The sequence below is a fragment of the Mytilus edulis genome, chromosome 7 (assembly GCF_963676685.1).
Source record: "Mytilus edulis chromosome 7, xbMytEdul2.2, whole genome shotgun sequence".
NCBI lineage: Eukaryota > Metazoa > Mollusca > Bivalvia > Mytilida > Mytilidae > Mytilus > Mytilus edulis.
Genome location: NC_092350.1, coordinates 87,802,637 through 87,821,481, shown reverse-complemented (window position 1 = coordinate 87,821,481; position 18,845 = coordinate 87,802,637). Strand labels below are relative to the sequence as shown.

The 18,845-nt window shown below is 34.7% G+C and overlaps 1 long non-coding RNA gene across 1 annotated transcript; it reads left to right on the top strand.

Annotated features, from left to right (window-relative positions):
• The first annotated feature begins 1,205 nt into the window (after nt 1–1,205).
• Nucleotides 1,206–17,665, top strand: LOC139529664 (uncharacterized). The gene is made up of 3 exons (XR_011665864.1): nt 1,206–1,331; nt 16,828–17,002; nt 17,633–17,665. It is a non-coding gene; the product is annotated as an uncharacterized lncRNA (long non-coding RNA).
• The last annotated feature ends 1,180 nt before the right edge of the window (nt 17,666–18,845 follow it).

Here is an 18,845-nt window from a genome sequence, read left to right as displayed (position 1 = left end):
AAAAGACAGGCAGCCTGCAGTAATTCAGTGGTTGTCGTTTGTTTATGCGTTACATATTTGTTTTTCGATTTTTTTTTATGCTAAGTGAGCTTTTCTCGTCACTTGGCGTTCGTCGTCCGATTTTGCTTTGTTAACTTTTACAAAACTTCGCAGTCTCTGAAACTACTGGGCCAAATGTTATTGCCGCGTCTTTTAGGGAGTCGCCTGATAGTCTCGGTTAAACTTTGCAACAATTACCATTGGTGTATCTAGTTTAAAAACTGTATTGGATAACCCTACCTGTCGGCCAAGTTAGCCGACATAGCTAAAATTAAAACACAGGGATAACATGCAAGTGCTGTCTTTTAAAAAACGCTATGAATAACGAAAACCTGATGTGAAAAACATGTTTAATCTGACATCGGACTCGGACTTCTTTTAAAATGAGTTTTACTGTGTGTATTGCTTCATATGTAGTTTATTCTACATTGGCTAGAGGTATAGGGGAGGTTGGAACCACACAAAACATGTTTAACGCCGCTGCATTTTGCGCCTGTCCCAAGTCAGAAACCTCTGGCCTTTGTTAGTCTTTTGTGTGTTTTTTTTTTTAATTTTTATCTCATTTGTATGTTTTGGAGTTTAGTGTGACGCCCATTTTCACTGAACTAGTACGCAATTTTATTTAGGGGCCAGCTGATACCACCTCCGGGTGCAGGATTTTCTCGCTGCATTAAAGACCCATCGGTGGCCTTCGGATGTTGTCTGCTCTTTGGTCGGGTTGTTGCCTCTTTGCCAAATTCCCCGTTTTCATTCTCATGACTTCTTATAAATAGGAGTTATCGACCTTCTATGACGAATTTTCTCACTCGCATGTTCGCCTGTTATATTGAAATAGAGTGCCCTAATGATAAATAGATAGAAACTTTAAATAGCAAAAATTACCATCAAGACAAGATCTATTGATTTTCATAGTTCTTTATTCAGTTCAGTTTTCCGTTTCCGCAACCCCCCCCTCCCCCCCCCCCCCTGAATCAACCACTCAGAAGCCGTTTAGCCTTCTCAAAATGGACCCAATCAGTGTTTACCATTACTTCTAGTTGTTTTAGAAAAGGTTAAGAATCACCTTTAAATCGGCCCAATCGGTGTTTCAAACTGGTCCGATTTGTCTGTCAATCTTATCCGAGTTTCTTTAAAGCTGGTCCGAGTTTTCTTGGTCCGACTTGTCCTAATACCGTTATTCAGTGTCTCGTTTTGACAAAAACTTCCTGCTCTTCTCGGAATTTAAACTGCTATCGACAGGCTGCAAACAATTCTTTTTCACCAAGAAGACGTCATTTCAATGGCTTTAAAGGGTAAGTTTTTAATATTTCTGTTATATCTGACTCAGGTGAATAAATGACACATTTATTTTAGGTGATTTTAAAAATATTTTTGAGTTTGAACTCAGTTTGACATATTTCCGGGTTTCCATATCTCTCCTTCTTTGTATTAATGTTCTGAACAATGACTGAGAAGACATTTTCAATTGAACATGTTTAACTGAGTAATTTTATTTTCTTCAAGGTAAAAGTATTTGTGAAACCAAATTTGAAAGTTAAAAGTCAGTACAAAACGTGCAGTGAACTATTGAATAGTTTTTAGACACCAGGCGGCGCTGATGTTTGTCCACATTTTTGTGAACAAGTATTTTTTTTATAAAAAGCTTGTCTGAACACTTTTTCTATCCATGGGAAGAACCACTATCAACGTATATTTAGGAGAAGGTACCCAACTACTTTTTTCACCTCTCCTCTTCAAAACCGTATTTTGCTGTCAATTCATGCTCAAATTTCAGGTTCATACCTAGTCCAAATAATTAAGACGTGGGTCTCATTGGGGTCTAAGCATGACGTGGGATTGTCTATTTTTTGTAAGCCTGACACCTGAAAGTCAAACTATTGTGTTGTGAAAATGGGAAATGAAGTCTAGCGGGACCCGGGAAATGACAACAAAATAAGAATTGCTTAAGTACATAGTGTAAGCGGGATACAGGAATCTGACAAAACAATGTGGGATCCAGGATCGGAACCCCCTAATGAGACCCCTATGACTTCTGGCTAGGCTATTTCATTTTCTTTCTGGGACGCCTTTCTACGATGTCATAACACTGAAGCCATTTTTTACGTCTGGAGTCTGAGAGCAAATTTTGGGGGGAACTTTGACACCCAATTTTGACAAGAAATTTCATTGCTGGTTAGAAATTTTTACGTAGTTACAAAGTCCTACCTTTTTTAGCTCACCTGGCCCCAAGGGCCAAGTGAGCTTTTCCAATCACTTTGAGTCCCGCTTCCGTCGTCGTCCGTTGTTTACAAAAATCTTCTCCTCTGAAACTACTGGGCCAAATTAAATCAAACTTGACCACAATCATCATTGGGGTATCTAGTTTAAAAAAGTTGTCCGGTGACCCGGCCAACCAACCAAGATGGCCGCCATGGCTAGAAATAGAACATAGGGGTAAAATAGAGTTTTTGGCTTATAAATAACTCAAAAATCAAAGCATTAAGAGCAAATCTGACATGGGGTAAAATTGTTTATCAGGTCAAGATGAATTGGACAACTAGTTGTTTGGTTGCTGCCCCTAAATTGGTAATTTTAAGGAAATTTTACTGTTTTTGGTTATTATTTTGAATATTAGGCTTAAATTAAAATATTGTTTGTTTGCCCTTTACCGACCGACCCTATAAATTCGTTCCGCCTGAAAATCTTTTATTTGTGTTTACAAACACGAAAATTTAAACACTCTAGGGACTTTTCTACTAGTAATCAGAGATGCAACTAATCGTCGGACCTAAGGGGCAGAATTTATGCAGGTCCGGCAAAACTCGTAGCTGTGCAGGACCTGATGGCCGGCAATATTTAAGTCTGCTTGGGTCCGCCAAAACTGAAATCCCCGTCGGCTCCGGCAGAGTATTTTGTTTATAAAATTGCGATCATCTTGAATAAAAGTAAATGTCCTGTTCCCCCGCATTTTCTAACTCCGGGAACCAGTATTTCCGCCCAGTAATAGTCTTTCGTACCTTGTCCATCTCGCCCGAACAATTCTCCGTATTTCCGTCATGTTTTTTGTTTTAAAAATTCGCTCTCTAGGAAGGAGGTCTATTAAGCATAGTTGATAAGTTCAGGAAATATGTCATGGCCGATAAAATTTGTAAGTGGGTCGAAACCCGTTAAAAGATTTTGAATTTGAACAGAATGAAACTACCAATGACTATCTTGTTTCCAAGTACTCTTGTGAAGAATAACTTTTAATCAGATCAATATTATGTAATGTATATTATTCAATAAACTACAATTGTTATGAATCACAGGTTATTTTAAAATAATAATAATATCAACAAAATCAAAATTAACGTTTGTTCAATAGCATAATTTCATTTGATTTTTGAGTGAAAATATGGGTCTGGCAGAAATTTGATGGGTCTGGCAAAACTTGGTACCTATCATCATTGGGGTATCTAGTTTAAAAAGTGTGTCCAACCAAGATGGCCGCCATGGTTAAAAATAGAACATAGGGGTATAAAACAAAGTAGTATTCTTATCACATGATTGGGGTATAAAACAACGTAAAATTGAGAATGGAAATGGGGAATGAGAAATGGAAATGGTAGTATTCTTATCACATGATTGGGGTTTAAAACAACATAGTATTCTTATCACATGATTGGAGTATAAATCAACGTAGTATTCTGATCACATGATTGACATGATTGGGGTATAAAACAATGTAGTATTCTTATCACATTGACACATGATTGGGGTATAAAACAACGTAGAATTCTTATCACATGATTGGGGTTAAAAAATGTAGTATTCTTATCACATGATTGGGGTATAACAGTCAGGGGTACTACTTGTACAAGTGTATTTTATTTACTTGAAGAAGTAAAAAAAAATATACACATAAATAAAGTAAATAAAATACACTTGTACAAGTAGTACCCCTGACTGTATAAAGCAACCTAGTATTCTCGTGATTCTTATCACATGATTGGAGTATCAGGGGTTAAGAAATTTTGTTAAAGCTCACTAGCCCAGGGCTTATTGTTAGCAGGATTTCACTAGCCCTGTTGGAAGAACTATTAGCCAGGGATCTCCATGACCTGTTTAACGATGGCGCCCCGCCATCGTTCAAATGTCTTGCGCCATCGTTCAAATGTCTTGCGCCATCGTCAAATGACTTGCACCATCGTTCAAATGTCTTGCGCCATCGTTCAAAACTGTGATCGTTTTTATAGCCTGACGCCATTTTTAGCTCACCTGGCCCACAGGGCCAAGTGAGCTTTTCTCATCACTTGGCGTCCGGCGTCCGGCGTCGTCCGGCGTCGTCCTGTGTTAACTTTTACAAAAATCTTCTCCTCTGAAACTACTGGGCCAAACTTAACCAAACTTGGCCACAATCATCATTGGGGTATCTAGTTTAAAAAATGTGTCTGGTGACCCGGCCAACCAACCAAGATGGCCGCCATGGCTAAAAATAGAACAGAGGGGTAAAATGCAGTTTTTGGCTTATAACTCAAAAACCAAAGCATTTAGAGCAAATCTGACGTGGGGTAATATTGTTCAACAGGTCAAGATCTATCTGCCCTGAAATTTTCAGATGAATCGGACAACCCGTTGTTGGGTTGCTGCCCCTGAAATGGTAATTTTAAGGAAATTTTGCTGTTTTTGGTTATTATCTTGAATATTATTATAGATAGAGATAAACTGTAAACAGCAATAATGTTCAGCAAAGTAAGATCTACAAATAAGTCAGCATGATCAAAATGGTCAGTTGACCACTTTAGGAGTTATTGCCCTTTATAGTCAATTTTTAACCATTTTTCGTAAATCTTAGTAATCTTTTAGAAAAATCTTCTCCTCTGAAACTACTGGGTCAAATTTAACCAAACTTGGCCATAATCATCATTGGGGTATCTAGTTTAAAAAATGTGTCCGGTGCCCCGCCCAACCAACCAAGATGGCCGCCATGGCTAAAAATAGAACATAGGGGTAAAATGCAGTTTTTGGCTTATAACTCAAAAACCAAAGCATTTAGAGCAAATCTGACACGGGTAAAATTGTTCATCAGGTCAAGATCTATCTGCCCTGAATTTTTCAGATGAATCGGACATTCCGTTGTAGGGTTGCTGCCCCTGAAATGGTAATTTTAAGGAAATTTTGCTGTTTTTGGTTATTATCTTGAATATTATTATAGATAGAGATAAACTGTAAACAGCAACAATGTTCAGCAAAGTAAGATCTACAAATAAGTCAACATGACCTTAATGGTCAGTTGACCACATTAGGAGTTATTGCCCTTTATAGTCAATTTTTAACCATTTTTCGTAAATCTTAGTAGTCTTTTACAAAAATCTTCTCCTCTGAAACTACTGGGCCAAATTTAAGCAAACTTGGCCATAATCATCATTGGGGTATCTAGTTTAAAAAATGTGTCCGTTAACTCGGCCAACCGACCAAGATGGCCGCCGTTACTTAAAATAGAACATAGGGGTCAAATGCAGTTTTTGGCTTATATCTCAAAAACGAAAGCATTTAGAGCAAATCTGACGTGGGGTAAAAATGTTCATTAGGTCAAGATCTATCAGCCCTGAAATTTTCAGATGAATCAAACAAACCTTTGTTGGGTTGCTGCCACTTAATTGGTAATTTTAACCCTTTCACCGATTGCTGCCCAGAGAGAAGCTACTCTGAGACGATGGCTTCCCTGGCTACTATTACTCAAGTGGGAGATTTTCATAATATATGTCAATAAAAACTTGTTCGTAGTTATTTGTATATTTATTTCATTCACTAACACCATGTTCACAGTTTTGTTCATGTTTTGATAATTTTTTCTTCATAAAATATTCAAATTTTCAAATTTTCGGCATTATCTAGGTGAAATTCTCAAAATTCTGCTCTTAGACCCCAAATCGTAATTTTTAAACCCAAAACGGCAAAATTTTGAAACTTTTTATGAGGCTGTACAAATTCTTCACACTGAACAATGTCCATTCCAAATGTTTTGTACATAAAACGACATTTTACTTCAAAAAAGTATACTAGTTTGGCTTCAATTCTTCCATATTCTTCCAAAAAAAATGTTCCCTGATTTCAAATTCTCGTAAATTCCGTAAATTTCGTCTGATTTTGACACGGTTTTCAACAAACGGAAGCGCCATGTTTACACTTTTATCCGGGTATTCATCAAAGAAAGATAACTCATGTTTGCACTGTTTTGAGCGGGAAACATAAAAGATGTATTCCGATCCTGGTAAAACGGGACTCATCGTCAGCTGTCTGAAGCGTGAATCCCGGTAAACCGGGACTCATCGGCGAAAGGGTTAAGGAAATTTTGCAGTTTTTGGTCATTATCTTGAATATTATTATAGATAAAGATAAACTGTAAACAGCAAAAATGATCAGCAAAGTGAGATCTACAAATAAGTCAATATGACCAAAATTGTCAATTGACCCCTTAAGGGGTTATTGTCCTTTAATGACAATTTTTCACAATTTGTTCATCATATTTGCTAACTTTAAAAAAATTTAAATCTTCTCCTCTGAAACTGCTGAATGGATTTGGATGAAACTTAGCATGATTGTTCCTTAGATTATCCTGCACAAAGCGTGTGCTTCGATTTTTGATCCGTCAAAAAACATGGCCGCCGTTACTTAAAATAGAACATAGGGGTCAAATGCAGTTTTTGGCTTATATCTCAAAAACGAAAGCATTTAGAGCAAATCTGACGTGGGGTAAAAATGTTCATTAGGTCAAGATCTATCAGCCCTGAAATTTTCAGATGAATCAAACAAACCATTGTTGGGTTGCTGCCACTTAATTGGTAATTTTAAGGAAATTTTGCAGTTTTTGGTCATTATCTAGAATATTATTATAGATACAGATAAACTGTTAATAGCAAAAATGTTAAGCAAAGTAAGATCTACAAATAAGTCAATTTGACCAAAATTGTCAATTGACCTCTTACATTTGTCTTAAGGAGTTATTGCCCTTTAAAGACTTTTTTCACAATTTGTTCATCATGTTGACTTACTTTAAAAAATCTTCTCCTTTGAAACTGCTGTATCAATTTCAGCCAAACTTAGGCGAAATGAGTTTTAGAGTTTCAGAGTATCTAGTATAAATTTTATATTTCATTTCCTTGTATGTCAAGAAACATAGCTCCTATGGCTAAAATAGAACATAGGAGAAAATGATTTTTTTTTTGCTTTTGAAGAAAATAGGACAATTCAAAGAAGCCTCTTGTTTTGTTATTATCTTGAATATTATTATAGACAATGATAGATAGAGATAAACTGTAAACAGCAATAATGTACAGCAAAGTAAGAACTAAAACTAAGTCAGTATGACCAAAATAGTCAATTGACCCCCTAAGGAGTTATTGCCCTTCATAGTCAATTTTTAACAATTTTCTTAAAATTTGAAGATTTTCAATAACATTTTCCACAGAAAGTACTGTTATAGATAGAGATAATTGTAAGCAGCAAGAATGTTTAGTAAAGTAAGATCTACAAACACATCACCATCACCAAAACACAATTTTGTCATGAATTCATCTGTGTCCATTGTTTAATATTCACATAGACCAAGGTGAGCGACATAGGCTCTTTAGAGCCTCTAGTTCATTAGTATGATCTCAGTTTTACAGTGTTTTTCCATAGATTTTTAGCTCACCTGGCCTAAAAGGCCAAGTGAGCTTTTCTCATCACTTGGTGTCCGTCGTCCGTCGTCCGTCGTCGTAGTCCTTCGTCGTTAACTTTTACAAAAATCTTCTCCTCTGAAACTACTGGGCCAAATCAAACCAAACTTGGCCACAATCATCATTGGGGTATTTAGTTAAGAAAATGTGTCCGGTGACCCGGCCAACCAACCAAGATGGCTGCAATGGCTAAAAATAGAACATAGGGGTAAAATGCAGTTTTTGGCTTATAACTCAAAAACCAAAGCATTTAGAGCAAATCTGACCGGAGTAAAAATGTTCATCAGGTCAAGATATATCTGCCCTGAAATTTTCAGATGAATCAGACATTCCGTTGTTGGGTTGCTGCCCCTGAAATGGTAATTTTAAGGAAATTTTGCTGTTTTTATACGACCTCAAAAATTTTATTATACGACCGCAAAAATTTAAATTTTTCGTGGTATATTGCTATCACGTTGGCGTCGTCGTCGTCGTCGTCGTGATTGTTGTCGTCGTCGTCGTCGTCGTCGTTAGGGGCCAAAAAAGGGCCCAAATAAGCATTATTCTTGGTTTTCGCACAATAACTTTAGTATAAGTAAATAGAAATCTATGAAATTTAAACACAAGGTTTATGACCATAAAGGGAAGGTTGAGTTTGATTTTGGGAGTTTTGGTCCCAACAGTTTAGGAATAAGGGGCCCAAAGGGTCCAAAATTGAACTTTGTTTGATTTCATCAAACATTGAATAATTGGGGTTCTTTGATATGCCGAATCTAACTGTGTATGTAGATTCTTAATTTTTGGTCCCGTTTTCAAATTGGTCTACATTAAGGTCCAAAGGGTCCAAAATTAAACTTAGTTTGATTTTAACAAAAATTGAATCCTTGGGGTTCTTTGATATGCTGAATCTAAAAATGTACTCAGATTTTTGATTATTGGCCCAGTTTTCAAGTTGGTCCAAATCGGGGTCCAAAATTAAACTTTGTTTGATTTCATCAAAAATTGAATAATTGGGGTTCTTTGATATGCCAAATCTAACTGTGTATGTAGATTCTTAATTTTTGGTCCCGTTATCAAATTGGTCTACATTAAAGTCCAAAAGGTCCAAAATTAAACTAAGTTTGATTTTAACAAAAATTGAATTCTTGGGTTTTTTTGATATGCTGAATCTAAACATGTACTTAGATTTTTGATTATGGGCCCAGTTTTCAAGTTGGTTCAAATCAGGATCCAAAATAATTATATTAAGTTTTGTGCAATAGCAAAAAATTTTCAATTGCACAATATTCACCAATAGCAAGAAATCTTCAATTGCATAGTATTGTGCAATAGCAAGAAATTTTCAATTGCACAGTATTGCGCAATAGCAAGAAATCTTCAATTGCACAGTATTGTGCAATAGCAAGAAATCTTCAATTGCACAGTATTGTGCAATAGCAAATATTTTCAAATACTCAGTATTGCGCAATAGCAAGAAATATCTAATTGCAATTTCAATTGGAGTTATCTTTCTTTGTCTAGATTAGTAGTTGAATCAACTTAAATCTTTGTTTTATACAATACAGATATATAATTAATATTTCAATTGGAGTTATCTTTCTTTGTCCAGAATAGTAGTTGAATCAACGTAAATCATTGTTTTATACAATATACAATTTATATTCACTTTTTGGAAAGATTAGAACTTGTTCTAAATCTTTACTTAGGCACCAGCCTCCCTAACAACAGGAAAGGTTAGCTACTGTTACTAAATGTATTCACACTGAAATATAGTTCCCTATGGTTCTGATATATGTGCACATAATACACATATAAACTGAAAAAAACTGGGTATATTATTGGAGCAGTTCATTCAAGAATGTATGTCATTAAGGTGTGTTGATGTGCAGGCTTTTAAAAAACATTTTGATTAGGTAACTGGGTATTGATTCAACTAGTATGATTGACAACTGTCATTATCACTAAACAATCAGAGACAAGGTGAACCTTTAATTACAATGCCCCACCTCCTAAACTGCCAATCAAATTGACCACATTACCTATCAACCTCAGTCTTACATAATTATACAGACCACTCAATATAATTCTTAATACACAAGTATTTGACCTCATAATTGAATACACAAATGTGTATATTAGATGTTTGATATTTATAAGGATGATAGATTTATTTATTGCCAATTACTTTTGATCTACATTACATAAAGTGATTCTGTAAATTATATCTGAAAGATAAATGATTAATTGATTAACAAGATCTTAAAAAAATGAAATATGAATATAAATATGAATAAATAAAAGGTATTCAAGTAAGGCCTATAATTTACTTGATAAATTTCCAATAATCATCTGTAATTAATCAACAATTAAATAAGTACACTTTTTTTTTTATCAGGAATTGGCTTGAAACAGTTTAAAAATTTTTAAACTTTTAATTATAACAAACCATTGTTTATTAGTTTATTTCCCATCAATCATTATGTCTATTTTAGTCATTTGAATTTTTATTAGAAGTGAATACATATTGCATATGTTTGCAATCAAGAAAGAATCCACATTTCAATAAGATAAGTTTTTTAATTGGTTACGTTGAAAAAGTATATTTTCAATGCCCTGTATTGAAAAATACTTTTAAAATTGATCAAAAGGCACTCTAAAACTTTTAATCTTCAATGCCCTATAACCTCTGTTTCAATTTATAAAATGCCCCATAACAACATTTTTCAATTTTGTTTGTTGACACTTTAAAGAACTTTTTAAGCTGTTGGTCTAGATTTATGTCTTACAAGGATAGTTGGTAACATTTACTACAAGAATTTTTGCATTTTTTTGTTTTTTTGAAACATGTTCAGAACCGGCAACATAATTTCGATAACATATAAACTGCAGTTTAAATAAAATTGTGCAAATTAAGAGACCCATATTATTTAATTTGAGCTCATTTTATAGATCTTCATACTGGAAAAGCCAGTTTCCTTCTAAAGACCTGCTGTAAATGCAATTTTCAGCAATAGTGCTTTATAAATGTTCATTTTTCCCACCATACCTTAATATGAAATAATTCAAACTACTCTTCTAATCTTTCCATGAGTGATTTCCATCACTTTGATTCTACCAACTGATAAATTAAAACAATCTTTACCATTCAGTGATAACAAGCACTTTATTTTACATTTTAATATTTTATGATGTATTTAAATGAGTAGTTATTGTTGCAAACTCCATTAGTAATTTGAATTGAGATCAGTTTTGGAAAAAGGGAAAGGGGGATGTGAAAACAAATGGGGGTGGGGGTTAAATTTTTCTCATTTCAGATTTCATAAATAAAAAGAAAATTTCTTCAAACATTTTTTTTGAGAGGATTAATATTCAACAGCATAGTGAATTGCTCAAAGGCAAAAAAAATATTTTAAGTTCATTAGACCACATTCATTCTGTGTCAGAAACCTATGCTGTGTCAACTATTTAATCGCAATCCAAATTTAGAGCTGAATCCAGCTTGAATGTTGTGTCCATACTTGCCCCAACCGTTCAGGGTTCAACCTCTGTGGTCGTATAAAGCTGCGCCCTGCGGAGCATCTGGTTGGTTATTATCTTGAATATTATTATAGATAGAGATAAACTATAAACAGCAATAATGTTCACTAAAGTAAGATTTACAAATAAGTCAACATGACTGAAATGGTCAGTTGACCCCTTTAGGAGTTATTGCCCTTTATAGTCAATTTTTAACCATTTTTTGTAAATCTTAGTTATCTTTTACAAAAATCTTCTCCTCTGAAACCAGAGATGCAACTAATCGTCGGACCCGTCGGACCTAAGGGGCAGAATTTATGCAGGTCCGGCAAGAATTGCTTAAGTACATAGTGTAAGCGGGATACAGGAATCTGACAAAACAATGTGGGATCCAGGATCGGAACCCCCTAATGAGACCCCTATGACTTCTGGCTAGGCTATTTCATTTTTTTTCTGGGACGCCTTTCTACGATGTCATAACGCTGAAGCCATTTTTTACGTCTGGAGTCTGAGAGCAAATTTTGGGGGGAACTTTGACACCCAATTTTGACAAGAAATTTCATTGCTGGTTAGAAATTTTTACGTAGTTACAAAGTCCTACCTTTTTTAGCTCACCTGGCCCCAAGGGCCAAGTGAGCTTTTCCAATCACTTTGAGTCCCGCTTCCGTCGTCGTCCGTTGTTTACAAAAATCTTCTCCTCTGAAACTACTGGGCCAAATTAAATCAAACTTGACCACAATCATCATTGGGGTATCTAGTTTAAAAAAGTTGTCCGGTGACCCGGCCAACCAACCAAGATGGCCGCCATGGCTAGAAATAGAACATAGGGGTAAAATAGAGTTTTTGGCTTATAAATAACTCAAAAATCAAAGCATTAAGAGCAAATCTGACATGGGGTAAAATTGTTTATCAGGTCAAGATGAATTGGACAACTAGTTGTTTGGTTGCTGCCCCTAAATTGGTAATTTTAAGGAAATTTTACTGTTTTTGGTTATTATTTTGAATATTAGGCTTAAATTAAAATATTGTTTGTTTGCCCTTTACCGACCGACCCTATAAATTCGTTCCGCCTGAAAATCTTTTATTTGTGTTTACAAACACGAAAATTTAAACACTCTAGGGACTTTTCTACTAGTAATCAGAGATGCAACTAATCGTCGGACCTAAGGGGCAGAATTTATGCAGGTCCGGCAAAACTCGTAGCTGTGCAGGACCTGATGGCCGGCAATATTTAAGTCTGCTTGGGTCCGCCAAAACTGAAATCCCCGTCGGCCCCGGCAGAGTATTTTGTTTATAAAATTGCGATCATCTTTAATAAAAGTAAATGTCCTGTTCCCCCGCATTTTCTAACTCCGGGAACCAGTATTTCCGCCCAGTAATAGTCTTTCGTACCTTGTCCATCTCGCCCCGAACAATTCTCCGTATTTCCGTCATGTTTTTTGTTTTAAAAATTCGCTCTCTAGGAAGGAGGTCTATTAAGCATAGTTGATAAGTTCAGGAAATATGTCATGGCCGATAAAATTTGTAAGTGGGTCGAAACCCGTTAAAAGATTTTGAATTTGAACAGAATGAAACTACCAATGACTATCTTGTTTCCAAGTACTCTTGTGAAGAATAACTTTTAATCAGATCAATATTATGTAATGTATTATTCAATAAACTACAATTGTTATGAATCACAGGTTATTTTAGAATAATAATAATATCAACAAAATCAAAATTAACGTTTGTTCAATCATGTCAATAGCAATATTAATTTCATTTGATTTTTGAGTGAAAATAAGGGTCTGGCAGAAATTTGATGGGTCTGGCAAAACTTGGTACCCTGTAGGCCCCATTGTCTGACAGGAAAAAAAAACTGTTTGCATCTCTGTGAAACTACTTGGCCAAATTAATCCAAACTTGGCCACAATCATCTTTTGGGTTAGTAGTTTGAAAAATGTGTCCGGTGACCCGGCCATCCAACCAAGATTGCCGCCATGGCTAAAAATAAAACATGGGGTCAAATGCAGTTTTTGGCTCATAACTCAAAACCCAAAGCATTTAGAGCAAATCTGACATGGGGTAAAATTGTTTATCAGGTCAACATTTATCTGCTCAGAATCAGATCAGACACAAATATGATCAGTATAGTGACAATAAATTACCAGATATATCTGAGATTCCAGATATTCCGATTCCAGTCGTATCCGACAATCAAGCAGATGTAGAAACACCGTCTGGTTCTAGTGACATATTAAGTGACAATTCAAAATCTGTTATAAAACCTACCGTTGAGACTCCGAGACTAACCAGAACACGGAAACCGCCAAATAGATATGGAGATTTTGTGTATAATTAAAATTGAACGAACTTTGGTTAAGGCAATGGTTAAAATGTTAAAGGGCAGAATAATCCCTTATAACCATTTTATGCAAAGAAATAAGGCAGTCTACCTATTCTTTGTTTTGCATGCAAAAATAGATTTACATATTGCTTATTTTCAATTTTTAGTAGGATTTAGGAAATACACTATAATTGTAAAAGTTCATTCAGTTTAAAATTCTATAGATAAATATATGTGCAGAATTTCATTCATAAATTTAAAGTAAAAGCAGCTGATTGTGTTTTCATTCATTCAGTGATAAATGAACTATAAAAAAAATTTAAGGTTATGTGAAATCTAAGGATGGAGGTGTGTAGTGACATTAATATAAACAGTTACATCCGCTGATAATTGATACTGTGACAGTTTCTATGTATCTATCATTTCGACCACACACAGGTTCATTATCTGCACATAGTTTAATAAGGCTTTTATTAGGATTATAATCATTCTGTAACTGTAGTTCGATCGTTTGAGTTGTATAATAAATATTAGTATTTACTTGGATTCTACTTTATATATACATGATATATGTAGCATAAGATGCCACAATTTGAATTTTATATTTTTATGATTTAATCTTTTTCACCCATTTAACATAAATATAAGGAATAATTTTGAATGGTGACAAATAAGGGGAAGTAACTCTAGTTCAGTTTGTAAACCAAATTATGGTGCAATTTATTTACGACCTAAACATGCTAAAGCTAAGGTAATTGGTGTTAATTAACAGTGTGTTTGACACCCGAAAGCTGTCGTGAAGCCATGCACTTAATGGGTCACTTAATTTGACAGTTTACATAGCTAGATGAACTTCCTGTTCATGGAAGAATTACGAATTTGCCGGTATTTCAAAGGAATATTACTTATGAAATCAATCTCAAGGCTAAGAAATACGGGTGAAATCGGGTCATTTTCGGAATTCCCGGGTTATTTCAATGACCCGGCGGGTGTTCCGGGTCATCCCTCAGAATTGTGAAAATCTCGGGTCACACCCGCAGAATACGGGTCAGTTGACAGGTATGTAAGACAGCCAGTTTAAATATTGGCAGAGTTAACCAAAGTACCCAGAAAAAAACACAGAACTGAGGCAGGAAACTGACAAATTAACCATATAAAATGTATGACGTGAAAATTGAACTTTTATTGTGGGACTGCCCATTGAACAGAGGCCTAATGTCACATTTGAAGTTGTGGTCACAGTTTGGTAAAATTACCACAAGTTAAATGGCTCAACCACTACGGCTCCTTGTATAAATGGACAAAGATTTAAAACTTTGATTGTTTGCTTTGGTTTTATAAACATCACTTTCTACACCATATGGGTAATTTCATGGCAGTCAGTTTTAGTGGCGTACTAAACCGTAGTACTTGAAGGAAAACGCCAACCTGCGGGAGGAAACTAACTTATCACATATGACATGAAAATCAAACCTTAATTTTGTAACTGCCCAACTAGGGCTCAAACCAATACCTAGAGGCTAGTAATCATACATGTAAGGTGTGACGAACTACCATACAAATAAGCATACTGCCCCTGATAAGTTTTGAGGATAAAGGATCTGAACCAAATTAGGATAGCAAAATATTAAATATTTGGAAGGTTGGCACAAATAGACATGGTGTTTATACTAATAATATATTATCTAAGTGCAAGGTTTTTCAGGGCTAGGTTTAAAACGTATGATAAATTCAAATGGAAACATGCAGCAGGACAGACAATCTTTACAGATAAATAAATAATGGGTTGTAATGCTTGTTTGATTAACAGAAATCTGGACATGCATTACATGAATACAGATAAATTAATGAGCCCTTAGAATTGTGGAAAAGGAGGGGATTTTATTCATCACTAGTACACTAGATACATTTATAAATATGTTTCTGTCAGTATCTTTTATGTTTTAAGAATTATCTTATTCATGTTAAGAAGAAAGGCAAGAAAAGGGGGAAGTACTTCAAAAGACACAAGATGCTAGTCTTTAAAATATGTATGTTTTGTACCAGGCTAGCATCTACTGGTACAAAACTACTATAAACCTGTAAATCTGGGACCATTTTGGTCTTTAAGCTTTGGTGCTTACAGCCATAATTATCTTGAATGCTGCATGATTGTGGTTCTGACAATAGTAGATACTTTGTTCTCTGGTTCAAGGGAAAATGTGTCAATGATAAATTTCAAATATTTAATAAGTTCAAAACATGTAAGAGCCACACATATTTGTTCTGTGATGTCCTGGTGAAAAACTTCTATCTCATGAAGCGACAAAGCCAAGCAGAAATCATCTGTTTCTGCTTTACAAAAGATAAAATTTGAGTCCTCTACAAGGTCTCTCAGAACGTTTCTTTCAAAGAATAGCTTAAAGTTTTATTTTTGATAAAATCCATCTCCCTTAACCAATGCATTGCAGCATAGGGAGATGCTTTCCCCTGCCGGCCTCTTTGACATTAGGAATAGGATCCCAGTTAGGGCAACCAGTCCGGTACCCACGAATGTAGTTCTTAAAAAAAATATATAACTTTTGTTATAAATTGTGTAGTGTTATTATTTCACTAGTTCTGTAACTGACTGTAGATTTATTTTAAAGGGTCTGCTTTCTAGTTTAAATTTCTGTAAAAATTTTGATTGATTTCAGTGTAATCTGGCGTCAGTACATAGAGTAAATTGCCTAAATTCTAGCCTTTATTCTTCCCTGGAAGTAGACAGACTGACCCTGTTGTCAATAAAAACAAATTTTTGCAACGGAATGACGGTCATGAGGTACTGAGATTGTGCTTAGACACTGCAAAATGAATGCCTAACATGAACCAGAAGTCCCAAGGTGGCTATCAAAATTATTTATTGAACAGGACCCTATGTATTTACTATGATTTTCAATGCGTTCCAATAGGTCAAATAATTGGGTCCCCGTTCCATTACTTTTGGCAGACTTTTTCTATCCCATGTCATTTAAATGTTTGCTCCCAACACACATGAATACAGTGTAAGGCAAGCGCTTTTAAGATTGTGATTTGAAATAAGTAAAGCCAGGAACAAACTCGGCGGATACGATCAAATTCCGGCACAATTTCGATTTTTTTTAAATAAAAAAATAAATAATTCTGAAACGCAAATAAAATTATTTGGGGCGGCAAGTTTTTTAGTGGGTCGGGCGGCAATGCCAAACAAATGAAATTTTATTTTAGGCCTTGTTTACAGGTTTTCATCTGTGTATTTATTTAACATTTTTTATAAAACTTTATTTGCAGTTTCTTATCACGTTAATTGACTGTTGGCAGAAGGGGTATGTAATATAAAGTGGCATAAAGGCCATGAAGACAGACTTAACATAACATACTGAAGTTGAAATTAGAGTTTAACGAAGGCCCACGTGTAATCCTTTATTGACAGTTGCAGAACTTGGACCAACAGATTTCACTTTGGGTATTTAATAAAATTGATAATTAGCTTAAGACAGGGGCTTTAATACTTTACTTTAAGTTTTTTTTTTAATGATTTATGCTGAAATTGAAGATGTTTTAACAATATAAAAATACTGAGATGCGGTATGATTGCGAATGAAACAACTCTCCACCAGACAAAAGTGACAACTAATTTAGACAAATGGTTGCTACAAAGACTTTTTCTGATTAAGGGCTATTGTCCTTAATTGATTGAAAAATAACTAATTATGACATTTCTGTGTAATAACTTGCATTCAATTATGAAAGTGCCAATTTTCACTTATAAAATGTTATACTACTCAGGACTTATGGCTCTTGATTGTTTTAACGTGACACTAAAATGTAGGCAAAATCTGAAAGTACAGCATCTATTTAAAATAAGAGTGATTTTGTTCTAAAATTATATAATACAATTTTTTTTATGGTGGTATGTTACATAACACAAATTTGGATGTTATTCATAGTTTAGAGAAAATACAGATTTGATCAATTTCAATAATTAAACATATTGGGACAATCTAAATATGACATCATAATTACAGTTTCATTATTCCTCATCAAATAACAACTGAGTACAAATTTGATACAATGTTTTCTCTTTCTTTTACAGGATATAATGGCAAGTTGGGATGAGGTAAGTTTTTCTTCTTAAAAGTCATATGACCTATATTGTGAATACACTGTACAAAAAGATACAGGCATGTAGTATTCTCATAGTCAGTCAGTGTCATGTGACCTATGTTGTCAATAAACTGTACAGAAAGATACAGGAGTGTAGTATTCTCAGTCAGTCAGTGTCATGTGACCTATGTTGTCAATAAACTGTACAGAAAGATACAGGCGTGTAGTATTCTTATAGTCAGTCAGTGTCATGTGACCTATGTTGTCAATAAACTGTACAGAAAGATACAGGTGTGTAGTATTCTCATAGTCAGTCAGTGTCATGTGACCTATGTTGTCAATAAACTGTACAGAAAGATACAGGCGTGTAGTATTCTCATAGTCAGTCAGTGTCATGTGACCTATGTTGTCAATAAACTGTACAGAAAGATACAGGTGTGTAGTATTCTCATAGTCAGTGAGTGTCATGTGACCTATGTTGTCAATAAACTGTACAGAAAGATACAGGCGTGTAGTATTCTCATAGTCAGTCAGTGTCATGTGACCTATGTCATGTGACCTATGTTGTCAATAAACTGTACAGAAAGATACAGGTGTGTAGTTTTGTAAGAAGGAGAATAGGAAAAAATCAATATCATTACAGTGAGAAGAATTTCAATATACAAAATTCCAGGGAACAAAAAAAGAGATGTAAGATATCACAGGATATATTCACAACTCTTTTACAATGTAAGTTGAAGAGCAACTGACAACGCCATGGCAAAAAATGAAGAACAAAAACAATTCAAACAACAATCTTCAAAGTATTACATAAAAAACTAAAGATCAAGCAATACAAACCCCATCAAAAACTGATGCATACTACAGTTGTCTATAAAGTCTTTTCTAAAAAAAATTATAGACAACAATCTTACTTCGGTTTGGTAATCACTGTATTTGATATAAGATATGGAAACTGTAAACATGTAGCTTATTAAATTCAATTATTACATGTATAATACATTTGTATGTTTTAGAGGAAAATGTTAAAACTTTGTTTTGCTTACAGAAACTTCTTACAGCTGCAAGGTGGGGGAATATAAAAGAGGTAGAATCATGTGTAAAGAACAGAGCTAATTTGGAATGTAGAAGTGATGATAGTGTAAGTGAAGTAAAATGTATTTATTATATATAGTACACACAATATGAATCAGTTAAACATT